The sequence below is a fragment of the Triturus cristatus genome, chromosome 6 (genome assembly GCF_964204655.1).
Source record: "Triturus cristatus chromosome 6, aTriCri1.1, whole genome shotgun sequence".
Taxonomy (NCBI): Eukaryota; Metazoa; Chordata; class Amphibia; order Caudata; family Salamandridae; genus Triturus; species Triturus cristatus.
In genome coordinates, this window is record NC_140589.1 from 1,443,940,283 (window position 1) to 1,443,958,976 (window position 18,694).

General features: G+C 43.4%; 1 long non-coding RNA gene across 1 annotated transcript in view; it reads left to right on the top strand.

Moving 5' to 3' along the window:
* The window catches only part of LOC146821516 (uncharacterized), a 107,802-nt gene extending 93,770 nt beyond the window's left edge, over positions 1-14,032 (top strand). The window contains exons 2-3 of the long non-coding RNA XR_014962732.1: positions 10,623-10,743; positions 13,301-14,032. This is a non-coding gene — a long non-coding RNA (uncharacterized LOC146821516). The remainder of the gene's footprint in view (positions 1-10,622; positions 10,744-13,300) is intronic.
* Positions 14,033-18,694: the final 4,662 nt, after the last annotated feature.

Consider the following 18,694-nt stretch of genomic DNA (forward strand, 5'->3'; position numbering starts at 1 on the left):
GGGGGAGAATGTCTGCATTGTCAGCATTCCGTCCATCATTTGTTTGTTGTAATGCAGTTTCCCGTAGTATCAGATATCACTGCTTTGTTGACAATGATACCTTCCACAGCGACTTGGTTCTCTGTTATCGATCTAAAGAATGCCTTCTTTAGTATTCCCATTGCAGAAGAGAGTAGGGATATTTTTGGCTTCTCTCTTGGAGGCCGAAGCTTCCGGTTTAAGCGCGTACCTCAAGGCTATTGTGAAAGTCCCTCTATTTATAGCCAAGCATTAAAAAGTCATCTAGATACTTTTCATTTGCCGTCTGGTGCTGCTCTTATCCAGTATATGGATGACTTGTTAATAGCTGCTGATTCAGAAGAGATTTGCAAAAATGTCACTGTTGCATTGTTACGCCATTTGTTTGATCTGAATCATAAGGTTTCACCCTCCAAACTACAATATGTTCGTAGAGAGGTTACCTACTTGGGTCATCTCCTATCAAAGGAGGGACGACGATTAATGCCAGAACGAATTCAGGCGATTACGCAAATGTCTGTGCCATCCACACAAAGGGAGGTACGTGCCTTTCTGGGTATCACCTCCTATTGTAGGCAATGGATCCCTAACTTCTCTCTGATAGCCAAACCTTTGTTGGCCCTCACTTTAAAAGATACACCTCAGCCCCTTCCATGGACTGATGAGTGCCAAAAGAGTTTTACTGATTTACGTACTGCTCTGTGTTCCGCTCCTGTATTGGGTACTCCTGATTACAGTAAGCCTTTCATGCTCTATGTTCACGAGAGAGAAGGTTGCGCGTTGTCAGTTTTAACGCAGCGATTTGGAGACAAACAGTGGCCATGTGCCTATTTTTCGGCTACGTTAGACCCAGTAGCTAAAGCATTGCCCAGTTGCCTCAAAGTGACAGCAGCAGCAGCAATTTCTATCCGACAGTCTGCTGGAATAGTATTGGATAACACTCTCATTGTCATGGTACCACATGCTGTGGATACCTTACTAAATAGAACGAAAACGCAGCATCTTACGAGCGCTCGTCTAACTGGATACGAGCTGACGCTGTTGGCTAGTCACGTGCACATCAAACGATGTAATACCCTAAATCCAGCCACTCTAATGCCCCTTCCAGATGAGAAAAGTGTTGAGGAGCAACATGATTGTTTCTTTCATACTGAAGAAGAGACGAAAGGAAGAATTGACCTGAAAGACACACCGTTAGAGAATCCGGATGGAACTCTATGGGTAGATGGTTCTTGTTTTAAAATGCCTAATGGAGATACAGTTTCAGCCTATGCTGTGACTACTTTGCACACAGTTGTGGAAGCTGCACGTATTAGGCATAATTCAGCTCAAGCAGCAGAATTAATAGCTTTAACAAGAGCATGTGTCTTGTCAAAAGGGAAGAGAGTGAACGTGTACACCGACAGCCAATATGCCTTTGGTGTAGCGTTCAACTTTGGGCGTCTCTGGAAGGAAAGGGGATTCCTCACTTCACATGGCACCAAAATACAACATGGTCAGTTGGTGACTGAACTCCTTGAATCGCTTGCCTTACCCACCCAAATAGCGATTGTGAAGTGTAGTGCACACAAAAAGATTACAGACGACATTGGTCGAGGAAATGCATTCGCAGACGAAGTAGCGAAAAAGACAGCGAAAGATGTCGAATGTATGTGGCGGGTCCTGCAAATTGGGTTAGAGAGAGAGGAATGTATGAGGATACAGTGGAAAGTGTACAAGCAATTCAGAAAGAGGCTTCAGAGAAAGAATTGAGCATGTGGAGAGAAAGTACAGGAATGTTAGATGAGATGGGTTGTTGGGTAGAATTATCTGAACACCAATGTTGGCTGTTACCAGATGCCTACGTGCTTCCAGTGGTTACTATGGCGCATGGTCCAGCCCACTTAAGTGCAAGCTTCTGGCTCCAGTGTGGCAAAATGACAAAATCCCAAAATGTGCAGACAATGTAGTGAAACATTGTATTGTTTGTCTGATGTACAACCCAGGAAAGGGAACCCCAACTCCAGCAGGTCATTTTGCTCCTCCAACATATCCATTTGAAGTGTTGCAGATTGATTATATTCATATGGAACGATGCAACAACCTCAAATATTTTCTGGTGGTAGTATGTGCCTTTTCAAGATGGATTGAAGCATACCCTCTAAAAGACAACACCACTTTATCCACAGCAAAAATTCTACTGAAATAATTTTTCCCTAGGTTTGGTTTGCCGCGCATTGTCTGGAGTGACAATGGGAGCGAATTTGTTGGCCAAGTCATGCAGAAAGTTTGTGCGGGTCTTGGTATCAAGCAAAAGTTCCATGCGGCAAATCATCCACAATCAACGGGTTTAGTGGAATGTTACAACGGCACATTGAAGTTGAAGTTAGCAAAGGTTCAGGCTAGTATAGGACTCAATTGGCCAGATGCTTTGCCATTAGCTCTATTATCCACCAGAACTGCAGTACACTCTCGTTTGGGACTTAGCCCTTACAAAGTGGTTTTTGGACGCCCGGCTAACGTATGGGGAGTCCCTCGCCCTAAGAAATACTCAGACTTGCCATATCCAATGTTGATTGACTACCTGCATGATCTCACGACTAAATTGTGTATTCTCCATCAACAGGTTCAAAGTGCTTTACCAGAGGCTTCCACAGACCCAGGTCATTCCATCCGACCAGGTGACTGGGTCTGCATCAAAAACTTTCAGAAGACAAGAAATTTGGAACCCAGATGGAGGGAGCCCCGAATGGTCTTGCTCACCACGAGAGCAGTTAAAGTCGAGGGAAAGAAAAATTGGATTCACGGTGTCCATTGTAAGAAAGTGCCTTTGCCTCTACCCTTTGATCAGTGGGTTCGTAGAGGTGTTGGTGACGCAGAAAGTGAAAAAGTTCCACGATTCATACCTTTCAGTGATGCACACCTGAATGGGACTTTGTCTGAGAAAGAGGACGACGACATTTTACAGGAAGCAATACCATCGCATCGTCGATTAGATACAACCAATCCACGAACATTGTTTCAAAATAAGACCATTCCTGGAAGAGTACATTATGATCTGAGACCTAGAAAAAAGAACTCTTAAGGTTTCTCCTCTCTTGTGTAGTATTCTGTCCCGGTTGCAGGGTCACGGTAGGAGTCTTGATTGTGACCTGAGTAGTGGCAATAGGCCTGCAGGACTTGCAGTGTCATAGGACGGCAGACAATCATAATTGAGCGATCGAGGAAGATTGCCGTGAGCATCCATTAGAAAGATGGAAACTACACTAGACAAAAGAGAGAGAAGGAACAAAATGAAGAAAGAATCCTGTAAACTAATGTACAGTCGTTTTAATATAACTTTATGTGTTATTATATTATTGTGTATTGTTTTGGCGTTTATCGGTTGGATTGTTTATGCACTGCAGCAAAAAGTTGTCTCTCCTTCTTCCTCTTTGTCTTCCTCTACTGTTTTTCCACATCTTTTTCATACCCTTCCTCAACATGAACTCATAAGAAGAACTGAATATTACAACAATTCCTTTGTCCAGTTGTTACATCAACACCAGTTAGTGGTCAATACGACTGATTGTTGGGTGTGTGGACTTATGCCACATACCACAGAGAAAGGAATGCCATATTTAGTTCTCCCGTTCTCTTATAAGGGTTCTACTTGGGCTTATTTTGTCCTTTTCTCTAATGCCTACCAAAGTAAGTTCAAACGCTCCATTAATTCATATATCGGTGGTCCAGACTTTGGTCATAGCTCATTAATCAAGGGAATGGTAGCTATGGCTAAAATTATGGAAAATAGTAAGATTTCCATTGATGAAAGAAAAGCGTATACAAATTGGAACTTCACCCATTATATCACTAGTCTTAGTGATAAAGTCAAACAAAGAAAATCTCCGCCAATCTGGACGATTCCTCATCAGGGAAATTTCTGTCTGCAAATTAATGATCGCTCCTCTGACACCATACAAAGAAATAACTGTTCTCACACGTACGTTTATTCCTCTCAGAACTCGCCTCCTCTAGTGCCATCTCAGGGCACTTATTTTATCTGCCACAATAGAGCTTATACATGGTTACCCACGGATTTTTCTGGTACCTGCTATATAGCTTTTCTTCTTCCCCCTACGTACACCGCTTCTGCAAACTATCATCGGAACAGATATGGCAGAGGAATTATTGATTCGAAAGACACAGCAGGACAAGAGGGAGGAGATTTCCTCAAAGGATTTCTTCCTTTTTGGGGTCCAATGGACAACAGCAGAAATATAAGGCAACTAGTCCGTGTCGTAGAGACCACATAGACATCACTGTAGGAGCCTTAAGTAATATCACGGCCGAACTACAGGCGGATCGTCATATGACCTTACAAAATCGAGTTGCCCTAGATTTTGTTCTTGCAGATCGTGGTGGAGTGTGCAAATTGATCGGGTCAAGTTGCTGTATTTTCATACCTAATGACGCTCCGACAGTATACCAAGCTATCTCCAAGTTGCATATAATCTCCGAGTCGATTCATCAGGACGAAGGAGATTGGTCCTTTTCGGAGTGGTTTTGGAGACTACTGTCCAAATGGGGTTGGAAAGCATTGACATTTCTGGGAATAATTTTGACCATTATTTTCTCCTGTTGCCTTTGTATGCACTGTGGTCCCGCCATCTGTGACCTATGTGCATCCCTAAACCCAAATCGCCAAGAACAGAAAACATAAGAATGATGTTACAGCAACAGCTCGATGACCTCATGGCTATTGATGTTGACTCAGATTAATATGAGTCTACCTTGCCTGAGTTCTGGCAAAAGGAGGGTCTGAGGAATTTCGATTTCTGATCGCGATCAAATCGACCCGCCATTTTGTGCTCCGCCGCCATTTTATGTTGCCCTCACTCAGGCAGCACGGCGAACAAAGTCTATTCTGCTTTTTCTGCAGCTTCGTGTCGAAAATTGTCCTTTTGCCTCTATTTGCAAAGCTGTGTTAGGTCTGACCGAGTACACTAATCCCTGTCTGGTTTTCCTAATCCCCGTCTTAACTATCTGTTGGTTCACACTATTCTTTTCCGACTTTATCTTATCGTCTGTGCTTCACTGTCCTCTGCCAGCATTCTCTCGTTTCACAACTGTCCTCCAACACACACAAACGTATCTCGCCACCTGCAAGTTAGTTACAAATCCGTTAATGAATTAGTTTGAGGGAGGGGTGACAAACACAGTTGGAGGAGAGCTTTCTTCGAGTCATCTGACACTTTTGTTTTCAAACCTTTCCTATTGGTTCTGTCTTGTTTTCGAACTTTCCTTAATGGCTCTTTCTTATGTACTTTGGGTGTGTAGTTGGTTAATGTATATTTTACATATGTGGTATATAAGATTGTACGCCACAGAGTGAAGTGGCAGTCTCCTGAGAACCTATCTTGTGTACTTCTGGGACAACTGTACTAGCTGCAGCTAATAAATCTGATCTTCTAACGCCTACAGAGTGTCCCGTGTCTCTGTGTAGCTGAGCAGGAGAAACCCAGAAGATTAAGGCGTACCCTGCGCCGCCAGGTCCAAAAGGTTCTGGTTCTTCACACTGCTGATTACGTCACATATTACATCTTTCATGACATGGTCAGTGACATCACTGATGACATCTCAAATGACATCACTGATGACATCACTGATGACATCATCCACGTGAAAATCTGATACACCTCCTCACACCTGAATATAACCTTTGATACACCCACTCTAAAATACAGACTATCATTTTCGAAAAAATAGACACATCAATCCCAGTTACTAAATATGCACTGACTGATTCCTAGGTCTACACACACATCCACTCATTCACCCAAACAGTCACCCATACATGCAGTCACTCATCAATACAACACTATCATATGCACTCATACACCTATACAGACACCCACACACTGCCAGATATCCAGAGTTACTCACACACTTAGTCAGTCATGCAAATAATCAATCATACTTCCAGTTACTCACCTATACAGTTATACAGACACAACCTCACTTATTCATACAGATACTAACATATAATTATTCTCTTATAGAATCACTGATACAAATACACACTCATCCATGCAGTCACTCTCACAATTACTGACTCTCACATATAGTTATTTATTTACACCATCACTCACATATACTGCCTTTTAAATATGTAGTTACTTGCACATGTACCACTGAGACATCCATTCACTCACCAACACACCCATACACACACTCACCCATCCATACAGCTGTTTCCACATGCATTCTTGAACCCATACACCCAGTGAATCAACCACTCACACATCTATGCACAGAGTCACACACCTGACACACTCAGGCAGCCATACAAATACTCAGGCAAGCAATCAATAACCCATATAGACACTCATGCAGCTACTCACCAACCCATGCAGCAGCTTACACAACAACAGACAGACTGATACAGACTTTCACACAGTTTAGTCACTAACCCATGCATTCAGTAAGACGCATTTAATCACTCACCTATACAGTCAGTTTCGTACCAACTAAATCCTCTATACAGACACTTATACACCCACTCATTCCTCAATACAGCTTGGCATATATATAAAACAAAATTAAACTTTACAGAAACACACAGTCACTGGATGATGTCATCAGTGATGTCATCAGTGATGTCACTGACCATGTCATGAATGATGTAATATGTGACGTCATCAGCAGTGCATTGCGGGGGCGCGAGTTATAGTTAGCTGAACTAGCTATAACGGGGGAATTTCTATGGTTTTGTACGAGTGAAATGTCCAACTAACTATAACTTTCCGTAAAACCTATGGTTTTTTCAGTGAATTTCTAAGGATTTTTAAATGCTAATTTCTAACTATAATGTGCCTGAAACCTATGATTTTTTTAGTGAATTTCAAAGGTTTTTTGAATGCTAATTTCTAACTATAACATGCCTGAAACCTATGTTTTTTTCAGTGAATTTCACAGGTTTTTTAAATGCTAGTTTCTAACTATGCCTACAGAGGTAGGACATGTGAAGAAAGAAGAAAAAACGCACAGAAAGAAGCCAAAGAAATGCAGAAAGAGGCAACAGAAGTCCACAAAGATGAAGAAAATTGCAGGAAGAAGCAAGACGTGCAGAAAGAACCAAAGGAGGAGCAGAAAGAGGCCTTGTTGCAAAATCATCCTGTGCCCACAACTTTTTCAGACAGGTACTGGTGGTAACTGACTCTGACTAACCAGGCCTAGAGCCAGTGCAATGCTAAAAGACACTTAGAATACAGTGAAAACAGCTACATAAACTAGGGAACACTATGCGTTGGGGTACCCCTGTGATTAGCAGGACCTCCTCTGTAAGGCCCTAGTACATAATAGGGCAGGGGGATTAAAACTACCTCTTAAAACGCGCCACGAGGCACGTTTGCACAGTGGTGAAGGGAGGGGGGGCCCTGAGGTGACATGTGTGCAAACACGCCCTGTGGCACTTTTTAAGTTGGGTGATAAAGTCTCCTTGAATCCTGAGGGTCACTGGGGTCCAACTAGCCCACCAGGTACCTCCACTAAGTGCCACAGAGCTGCGTTGTAGAGAGGTGTAAAAAGGGGCATGGCCTGGACCACCTCTCTTCAACGCAGCGCAGTGGCGCTTACTGGAAGCACCTGGTGGGCTAGTTGGCCCCCATGGGCCCTCAGTATTGAAGGGGAATTAATTCCCCAACTTAAAACACGCCACAGGGCGTGTTTGCACATGTCACCTCATTCCCCGCCCCCTCCCTTCACCACTGTGTAAACACACCCCATGGCACGTTTTAAGTTGGGGGATTAAGTCCCCTTGAATCCTGAGGGTCCCTGGGGTCCAACTAGCCCACCAGGTACCTCCAGTGAGCGCCACAGAGCTGCGTTGCAGAGAGGTGTAAAAAGGGGCTTTGTCTGGACCACCTTTCTGCAATGCAGGTCTGTGGTGCTTACTGGCGGTACCTGGTGTGCTAGTTGGCCCCCAGGGGCCCTCAGAATTGAAGGGGAATTAATTCCCCAACTGAAAACGCGCCACAGGGCGTGTTTGCACACATGTCACCTCAGGCCCCGCCCCCTCCATTCACCACTGTCAAACACGCCCCGTTGCGCATTTTAAGTTGGGTGATTAAGTCCCCTTGAATTCTGAGGGTCCCTGGGGTCCAAATAGCCCACCAGGTACCTCCAATAAGCGCCACAGACCTGCGTTGCAGAGAGGTGTAAAAAGGGGCATAGCCTGGCCACCTCTCTGCAACGCAGCGCAGTGGTGCTTACTGGAAGCACCTGGTGGGCTAGTTGGTCCCCAGGGGCCCTCAGGATTGAAAGGGAATTAATTCCCCTAACTTTAAATGCTCCACAGGGCGTGTTTGCACACATGTCACCTCTGGCCCCGCCACCTCCCTTCACCACGGTGCAAACGCGCCCCGTGTTGCGTTTTAAGTTGGGAGATTAAGTCCCCTTGAATCCTGAGGGTCCCTGGGGTCCAACTAGCCCACTAGGTACCTCCAGTAAGTGCCACAGAGCTGCGTTGCAGAGAGGTGTAAAAAGGGGCGTGGTCTGGACCACCTCTCTACAATACAGGCCTCTGGTGCTTTTTGGAGGTACCTGATGGGCTAGTTGCCCCCAGGGGCCCTCAGGATTGAAGGGGAATGAATTCCCCAACTTTAAATGCGCCACAGGGCGCATTTGCACAGTGGTGAAAGGAGGGGGCATGGCCTTTCTGCACCTCTGACTTAGAGGTAGTTTTAATCCCCCTGCCCTATTATGTACTAGGGTCTTACAGAGGAGGTCATGCTAATCACAGGGGTACCCAACTCATAGTGTTCCCTAGTGTATGTAGGTGTTTTCACTGTATTCTAAGTGTCTTTTAGCATAGCACTGGCTCTAGACCTGGTTAGTCAGAGTCAGTTACCACCAGTACCCGTTTGAAAAAGTTGTGTGCACAGGATGATTTTGCAACAAGTCCTCTTTCTGCTCCTCTGTTGGTTCTTTCTGCACATGCCTTGCTTCTTCCTGCACTTTTCTTCGTCTTTGTGGACTTCTGTTGCTTCTTTCAGCGTTTCTTTTGCTTCTTTCTGTGCGTTTTTTCTTCTTTCTTTACATGTCCTACCTCTGTAGGCATAGTTAGAAACTAGCATTTGAAAAACCTTTGAATTTCACTGATAAAACCATAGGTTTCAGGCACGTTATAGTTAGAAATTAGTATTTAAAAAACCTTAGAAATTCCCTGAAAAAACCATGTGTTTTAGGGAAAGTTATAGTTAGTTGGACATTGCACTTGTACAAAACCCAAGAAATTCCCCCGTTATAGTTAGTTCAGCTAACTATAACTCGCGCTCCCGCAATGCACTGCTGATGACGTCACATATTACATCACTCATGACATGGTCAGTGACATCATTGATGACATCACTGATGACGTCTCAAATGACACCACTGATGACATCACTGATGACATCATCCATGTGATAATTTGATGCATCTTCTCACACCCTAATATAACTTTTGATACACCCACTCTAAATTACAGACTGCAATTCTCAAAACTATAGACACTCCAAGAGCAATAACTAGATACCCACTCACTAATTCTTAGGTCTACACACACATCCACTCACTCACCCGTACAGTCACTCATACTTACGGTCACTCAGTACAGGACTATCATATGCACTCATATACCTATATAGACACTCACACACCACCACTCATCCATAGAGGTACTCACACACCTAGTCAGTGATGTAAATAATTATTCACACTCCCATTTACACAGTTATACACACCAGCTCACTTACTCATACAAATACTAGCACATACTTACGCTCTTATACAATCACTGATACAAGATCAGACTCATCCATATAGCCACTCTCACAATCACACACTCTCAGTTATAGTCATTTATATACTCCAACACACATATATACTGCCTTTCACATATGTAGTCACTAACACATATACAACTGAGATATACATTCACTCACTAACACACCTATACACACACTCACCCACCCATACAGTCCATCAAAGATGCACTCTTGAAATCATGCACACAGTGAATCACCCACTCACACATCTATGTACAGAGTCACATATACCGCACCCACACAAACACTCAGGCACCCATACAGATACTCAGACAACCAATCAATAACCCATATAGACACTCATGTAGCTATTCGCAAACCCATGCAGCCGCTTACACACCAACAGACAGACGGATACAGACATTCACATAGTTTACTCACTAACCCATGCATTCAGTAAGATAAGTTAATTCACTCACTTATAGAGTCAGTCACGCACCTACTAAATCATCCATTCAGACACTTATACACCCACTCATTCTTCAATACGCCTTTTCCTATATATATTAAACATATTTAAAACTTTACAGAAACACACAGTCACTGGATGATGTCATCAGTGATGTCATTTGAGATGTCATCAGCAGTGCATTGTGGGGGCGCGAGTTATAGTTAGCTGAACTAACTATAATGGAGGAATTTCATGGGTTTAATACGAGTGCAATGTCCAACTAACTATAACTTTCACTAAAACGTATGGTTTTTTCAGTGAATTTCTAAGGTTTTTTAAATGCTAATTTCTAACTATAACGTGCCTGAAACCTATGTTTTTTTCAGAGGAACCGCAGGAACAAAGAAGCCAGAACAAGGCGAAGAAAAAGGAGAAGCAAACAAATCAGTGGTCTGGTCAACTCGTGCCAAGAGGGGAGCAAGATGACTGTAGTAAATTTATCGGACCGTAAGTTATCCCCCCTTGATATCAAACTGTTATCTTTGAGCCTCTCTTTTTGCCCTTCAAGACACTTTGATTACGTACAAACCCGTATTGATGTTTATTGTTTTCTAAGAAAACTTAGGCTGAAGAAGTGGTTCTCGACCAAAACATCACCCATGTCTGAGACGAGATGTACACAAGATTCACAACCACTTTGCATATCCGATGTTGATCTATTACACACTCTGACTGAACTTAAAGATAACTCAGTGTATCAAGATGATGAAGCCATAGATTTAAACAGATTACAAGTACCATTACATTTACGGGAGCCAAGCAAATTTAAACCTAAATCTACTTTCACACCATGTATTCATTGTGATGCAATTGAGGTTTTTGAAAGAAATGTGACTCATGATCTCAAGAAACTGAGGCATGAGATGGAGGGCAGAGCACGTAAAAACTTAAGTGAGAATCACTTTAGAGCTATACAAGAACTTAAAAATGATCAATCTATTGTTATCAGATGTTCAGATAAGGGTGGGAATGTTGTAGTTTGGAGTAAACTAGAATATTTAAATGAAGGTATACGCCAACTTAACAACCCATTATGCTACAGTTTAAGTAGCTATTCAGAGGTTTTTCAATCATACTCTACATACAATGAAATGTTAGTCAATTGGAAAGATCAAGGTTTACTTGAATGGGGTGAATTTCAAGCACTATACTGTAAACACCCCAAAATACCTATCATGTATTTACTTCCCAAACTGCACAAAAACAGCAAGAAACCCCCCGGAAGACCAATTGTGTCTTCAATGGGCTCACAACTAGAAACAACTTCAAAATGTATTGATCACTATCTGAGACCTTTTGTTGCGGCGCTTCCTGCCTACATTAAAGATACCACACATTTTTTGACATTAATTGATGGGATAGTATGGGAAGCGGATTTGTTACTGGTTACATTGGATGTGACCAGTCTATATACCAGCATCCCACATAGCCTGGGGCTCCAGGCTATGAGACACTTTCTAAGAGCGAGACATATTTCGTTATTATTGCACACACAAATGGTGATTGAAATGACACAATATTGTCTGACTAACAACTATTTCCTCTTCAACGATAACATCTATAAGCAAACCCAAGGGACTGCGATGGGCACCTGCTTCGCCCCCAGCTATGCGAATTTATTAATGGGCTGGTGGGAGGAGCAGGTGTCCCACAAGTGGGATATGCAAGGAGACAACATAATAACATGGGCCAGATTTATCGATGACATCTTTCTGATCTGGAAAGGTGACATAGCATCAGTTAATCGATTCATCGAGACGCTAAATGACAATGAGTTGAATTTAAAATTTACATCACACATCAGTAAAACACATATTGTATTTTTAGATGTGGAAATACAAGTTAAAGATCTAACCCTTGTCACTAAATTACACAGGAAGGAAACCGCTGGTAATAGTCTCTTGTACGCACAAAGTGCCCACCCATCAAGTTTAATCCAAAGCATCCCTTTTGGAGAGCTTATACGTGCTAAACGTAATTGCAGTACTTTGGTTGAATATGAAAAAGAGAAGTTGGTCATGTATGTTCGTTTCCGCGAACGCGGTTACAGTCATAAATCAATCAAACAAGCTGAGAAGAAGGCTGACATGCTTGTAAGAGCTGAACTCCTGAGACCTAAACCAGTAGATGATGAACAGGAAGAGAATGTTAGATTAATTACCACCTTTTCTAACAGTGCCTTTAAAATTAGGAAACTGTTCAATCACAACTGGCATATTTTACTAAGTGATGTGACCTTGAAAAAATGTCTCAATGAAACCCCACAGATAACATTTCGCAGAAACAGATCTCTGAGAGATGAATTATGCAAAAATGCCATATCTACTATAAATGTGATCAGCAGTACAAATTTTGTTGGTTTTAAAACTTGCAAACATTGCAAAGCATGTGCTAACAGTAGAGATTGTAAGTCCTTAGTTTTCCCAAATGACAACAGAGAGTATCAAATCAGAGGGAATTTCTCCTGTGAAACAGACTATTGTATCTACTGCCTCCGCTGTCCTTGTGGCAAATTGTATATAGGAAGCTCCATCCATCGAGCGAAAAAAAGAGTCCTGGAGCACTTACGTGCAATTAAGAAAAATGACGTGCAATATCCAGTAGCACGACATTTCTTTAGGGAACACAACCAAAATGAAAAATTGTTGTCCTTTGCAGTATTCCACACTATTCCGAGACTCGAGAGGGGTGGGGACAGACAGCATGAATTACGACGGATGGAATCAAGATTTATAATAAATTTTGATACACTTACACCCACAGGGTTGAATTCAAGTGAAGAGATGTCTGTACACTTGTGAAGTATTGGGATTTATACTATTAGTGGATAATATCTTTTATTGATATTGCTTACGATTGTAAGAATGTTTTATACAGCCTATTGTGAGAGGTATATTACAGATAGGAGAAGTTTAATATGAGATGAGTAGTTGAATGACTTATTAAATGTAATGTCTTTCTTTTTCTCCTCTCCCTACTTTTTTCCTTTCCCATTCCTTTTCAGTTGTTTCCCTTCTTTCCCTTCTTATTCTTTTTTTGTTCTCCTTGATGTAGCATTTTCAAAAAACACATCTGATGTGAAGTGACTGTACATGAAGAAACGTCAAGTGAATCATGTCTACCATTTTTGCTGAAATCCTGTATATGGTATGCCATGAGTGGCAAAGCAGTGATTGCCCACTTGGGCTTAACTTGGTGATTTACATTATGAAATTGTCGTGTGCATTGCTGATATACTTATTATATAACTATTGTAACAGTCCCTATCTTATGGATTAGTTTTCCAACTCTTTAGGCATACTATTGGATTAATAACACATAGAAAGCCCACTTGGGCTAATATGACGATTTACATGATTAGTTATCATAAGATACTCTAAATTCAACGTGTTATTTGGGTACATCTTTCACGCTAATATGCTTTTTGCTTCTACCCACCAGGGCTTTTTACGCCTACATCTCAGATCACGAGTATTAATGTATTGTTGTTTAGATGACGAGAATTTCAGAAAATGAACGATTTTGTTTATTTAAACTCGAGTTACTGTTCAGAATTAATGATACAGTAAAATGCAACATGGTATATACATTTAAAATCTTATATTTTGACAAACTCGTTACAATACACCATTGTAAGATGGCGCCCTGATTTTGCAAGCATACTCTTCCGTCAGTCCCATTTCTATTTTACTGAATGCGCATATGTAAAGAGAACATGTTTGTATTGTAAACTACACCGTGAACAAGCTTATTGCGAAACGCGTTGGTGAAGGCTAACACTTTGCCTGGATTAAAACTTTGTTAATAGCATCCCTGGGTGTCCTGGATTTCTTTTCGTCATCTTTCAGAAAGTTGCGTCTTGAAAATATATATATATATATATATATATATATATATATATATATATATATATATATATATATATATATATATATTTATATATTGCTCCATGCCTGACGCGTTTCGGACTGATGTCCTTTTTCAAAGGCGGCACGTGAGAAACTGCAACTTCACTCCCAAGAAATCCCCTTAAATCTCGATCATTCTCAGGTGAGTACACAATAGTTCAAATGTATTGTGGGATTGGAAGTCCGAATCTGACCCCTGTGGGTTTGCAGTAAAAACACATGCTTAAAATAAAATCTTTACTGCCAGTGTGAGTCAATTAACAGTCAGTTAAAATACCATAGCAACCTGGTTCCGCAATTGCTGTTCTGATAAACATACGTGGACCTGCTGTACTTCTTGCGTGGTGCAACTTCACGGCTGGGCCGGCCGTATTAATTGTATCCAAGAATAAGTTGCCCCCAGGCGAAGTGCACTCACAGAGGTTGAAGAGCTTTATTGGAAAAACCAACTCCAGTCGATACACACCTACACGTTTCATTTCAGGCAGGATCTTGCTCGCGGTTACAGGCTTTCACCTGCCAATGTTGTTTAAACATGTGACCAAACAAAAATGGTTAAACATAAACAAAGTACCATTAAAAATACGTTATTGTTACAGTCACAAGATGACCATCTTTTCCTGGTTCACTGCGCTGCATATATCATAGCATGGTGCGTTATTTAACAGGAATAGTAGCATAACAGCAAATCAGCGAAGCAGGGCAGCCATACTGGACCCAGGACCAAGGCCTCCACGAACCATGATCCAGGCCCCAGTACCTAGGCGTCAGGCTCCAGGACCCAGGTCAAAGGACTCAGGACCCAGGACCCACTCCCCAGGAAGCGCGGTCCCAGTCCCTTGGTGGTGCAGCAGGTTGGAGGACATAGCCCTGGGCGGGAGAGACAATAGTCAGGAAAAAAGGGTTCATTTTTGCTGGGAAAATTAGCTGGGTCAATGTTGCATTTTGGGCTATTTCCAGTTGCGGGCACTAGGTTTACGCACACAGGTGAGGTACCATTTGTATCGGTAGACTTGGGAAAATGCCAGATGGAAGGAAGTTTGTGGCTCCCTGCATATTCCAGAACTTTCCATCACAGAAATGTGCAGTAAATGTGTTTTTATAGTCAAAGCTTGAGGTTTGCAAAGGATTCTGAGTAATAAAGCGTGCTGAGAGCCACACAAGTCAGACCACCCTGGATAGCCGTAGGTTGGCTAGGTTTCTCTAGGTGCTGGCTGAGCTAGGGTGCAAAATCTAACCCTTTCGCTGCCAGTCCTTTTCTCCACCCTGTGCTGAGCCTTTTTTTTTTGCTATTTGGGGTGGTTCGCACTTTTTTGGGATACAACTGCTGCAGAAGAAAGCATCTGTTTTTTTTCCCCGCAAACGGCATCAATGCAGGGTTTACAGTGCTGAAATCATCATCTTCCCAGCTTTCAGGAACAGGCAGGCTTTTATCAGCAAAACACGTTTTTGCTCACAGGTTTGGCATTTTACTGGGACATAGCCCATGTTTCCTATTTTTGTGTTTTCAACCTCATTCCAGTTAGTGGTAGACTTGGGTGTGACACCCATGGTCGATCCTGGAAAGCTATACATTTCTGAATAGTAGTCAAAATCCTGAATTCATCAAGGGGTCATATGTGTGGATACATTAAGGTTTTCTCATGAAATGTAACAGTTGAAATAAGAAAATATTGAAATTGAGTTGCAAAAAACCCAGCCATTTATGTCTACGTTTTCATCTGTAACTTCTTCTAACTATGGCATATTTTTTAAAGCAATATACAGTTGCGTCTGCTGGACCCGAGGAACCCAGAGCTAATAACCGAGCTGTACTTTTGTAATGGTTTTTCATTGTGTCCTGGGTAAACAGCAATTTATTTGGTAACATATAAAATGTGAAAAAATAGGTATCAAAAAAACCTATGTATCTCCAAAATGGCCACAAGATATGAAGTTTATTCATGTTACTCGACCTGCAGGTCTAGTAACATTTTTATGATTTTTCAAGGCCTGTGGAGGATGGAGTGCCCATCCCAGGGCCGAGCCTGAGTTTCTGAACTCAGCCACACAGGGGAGGCCTCCCAGGTCTGTGGGACCCCATCCCGGGCACTTGGACATGAGACGGGCTGCAGGACGGGGGCTTTCCACGCAGGACCTGCTGGAGACCTGTCCCGGGCCCCATTCTGTGCTTCTGAACCCAGCCAAGCAGAGTAAGCCTACCCAGGCCCACAGGTCTCCTGTCCCATCCCCTTTCCAATGCTGCAGGCTATAGGATGAAGCCCCAGACTGGGGCACCCATCCCATGGACCAGTTAAGTTAAGTTAAGTTAAGGTAGCTTATATAGCGCATGGCTACCCCAGCAACGGGGCGTCCCAGCGCTTGCAGACGAGCCTGAAACACAACAACCAGGCCAGGGAAGGAACCACAGAAAAACCTGGCCTATAGAGTGGTAAATAGCCAAGTCTTAATTCTCTTTCTAAAAGACAAATGATTCATGATACCACGGGCTTCTCGCGGGATTGTGTTCCACAATTTCGGGGCCAAGTATCTGAAGGATCGGCCTCCTGCTCTGCTCTTCCGAATCTTTGGAATGTGAGCCAGAAACAGATCTGCAGAGCGAAGCGCCCGAATGGGGATGTAAGGGGCACTTAGGTTTTGTAGAATTTTGGGGCCTGGGGAATAAAGAATTTTATGAATAAGGCAAAGTGCCTTGAATTGAATACGCTGCTTTACAGGCAGCCAATGCAGACGATGAAGTATAGGGGAGATGTGACAGTTTTTTGGCAAACCAAACAGACTACGTGCGGCCGCATTCTGGGCTCTTTGCAGTCTATAAATCGTAGATTGATTGGAGCCCAGCATAAGGGCATTGCAATAGTCAATGTTTGACAGCACCATGGCCTGGATAATCATCTGGCGGACTTGGGGTTCGAAAAAACCCAAAATGGGTCTCAAAGACCGTAGACGGCCGTAGCACATGCCTGCCACCTTTTTGGCATGGGAATCAAGATCTAGTCGGTTATCGACCATAATACCCAAGTTTTTAACTTCCTTCTTAGGGGTGGGTGCCGGGCCCAATGCAGGCGGCCACCACTGATCATCCCATTTTTTAATCTCTTTTCCAACCAGTAGTACCTCCGTCTTGGATGAATTAAGCTGGAGACAATTATCAGTCATCCACTTAGCAATGTCTGACAGATCTTCCTGGAACTTAATTTTGTCAGCATTGGTATCACTGGAGAAGGAGAAAATAAACTGTGTATCATCCGCATAAGATGTTAATTTGATGTTATGAGCTCTGGCCAATATGGCCAGGGGGCGGACGTACACATTGAATAAAGTGGGGCTAAGTGCGGACCCCTGGGGAACACCACACCGCAGCGGAAACCTTCCTGATTTATATGGAGGAGCATGGACCTGGAAGGAGCGGTCCGTCAAAAAAGAGACGAACCACTCTAGGGCTCCATCTCGGACCCCGATCTCCCATAGTCTTCTTAAGAGGATCTCATGGGAGACCGTATCGAAAGCTGCGCTTAAGTCCAATAGGACCAGTGCAGCTGTACCACCTTGGTCCTGTACCTCCCTCAGTTGTTCTGTAACGGCAAGTAGGGCTGATTCTGTACTATGATTTGCCCGAAAACCGTTTTGGGAGTCGTCTAAGATTCCATTGACCTCAAGATAGCGAATCAGAGTGGAATTTACGTGAGATTCCGCTATCTTGGATAGATAAGGTAGCAAAGATATCGGTCGGAAATTTTCCGGTTTAGAGGGATCCAAAGTGGTTTTTTATAATAGAGGGACGACCTTAGCGTGCTTCCAGGATCTAGGTATTGAAGATGAGTCCAGAGTTTTATTGATCAGATTTAGACCCTCTAACAAAACCAGCAGGGCTCCATTCACATCCTTTGAACCCTGCTATGCAAGGGCAGCATCCCCTTTACAACACCACAGGCCAGGGAAGGAGCCCAGGACCCTGGTGGTCTCGCAGACCATTTCCCCCAGCTGCGCGCTTGCTGGCACGGAGGGCCCACGCATGGAGCCCAGGCAATGCCTGAGCTCTGACCGAGGGCATGACTGCGGCCTCCGTCCCTGCCAGAAAGGGGTGGGAGTGGGCTTCCTGGACCTGCTGCTCCCCATATGCCAGGCCCCACTCGTTGTTAGGAAAATGGTAAGCATTGTGCCGGGCCTGTCGATGGCACCTCCTGGGTGGCACAGGACATCGACAGTTGCTGCCATTCAAGACTGGGCCCAGGCATCTGCTGAAAGGCTTCTCAGAGCTCTCTGTGACTTGTGTTCCAGCTCAGCGCCCTCGGGTCTGGGCCTTCATACAGGGTTGGTCTCTGCTCTTTAGCCAGAACCCAGTTGGGGAGCAAGAGATTCCTCCCTGGCCTGCAGCCACCCTGCCCTGGGTAGTGACTGTCACCGCCATAGCTAGGGCTCTGGGTGCTGCCGTGGGTGGGTATCTCCCACATTCCTGGAACCAGGGGAGCCTAGCAGGATTACGCCCA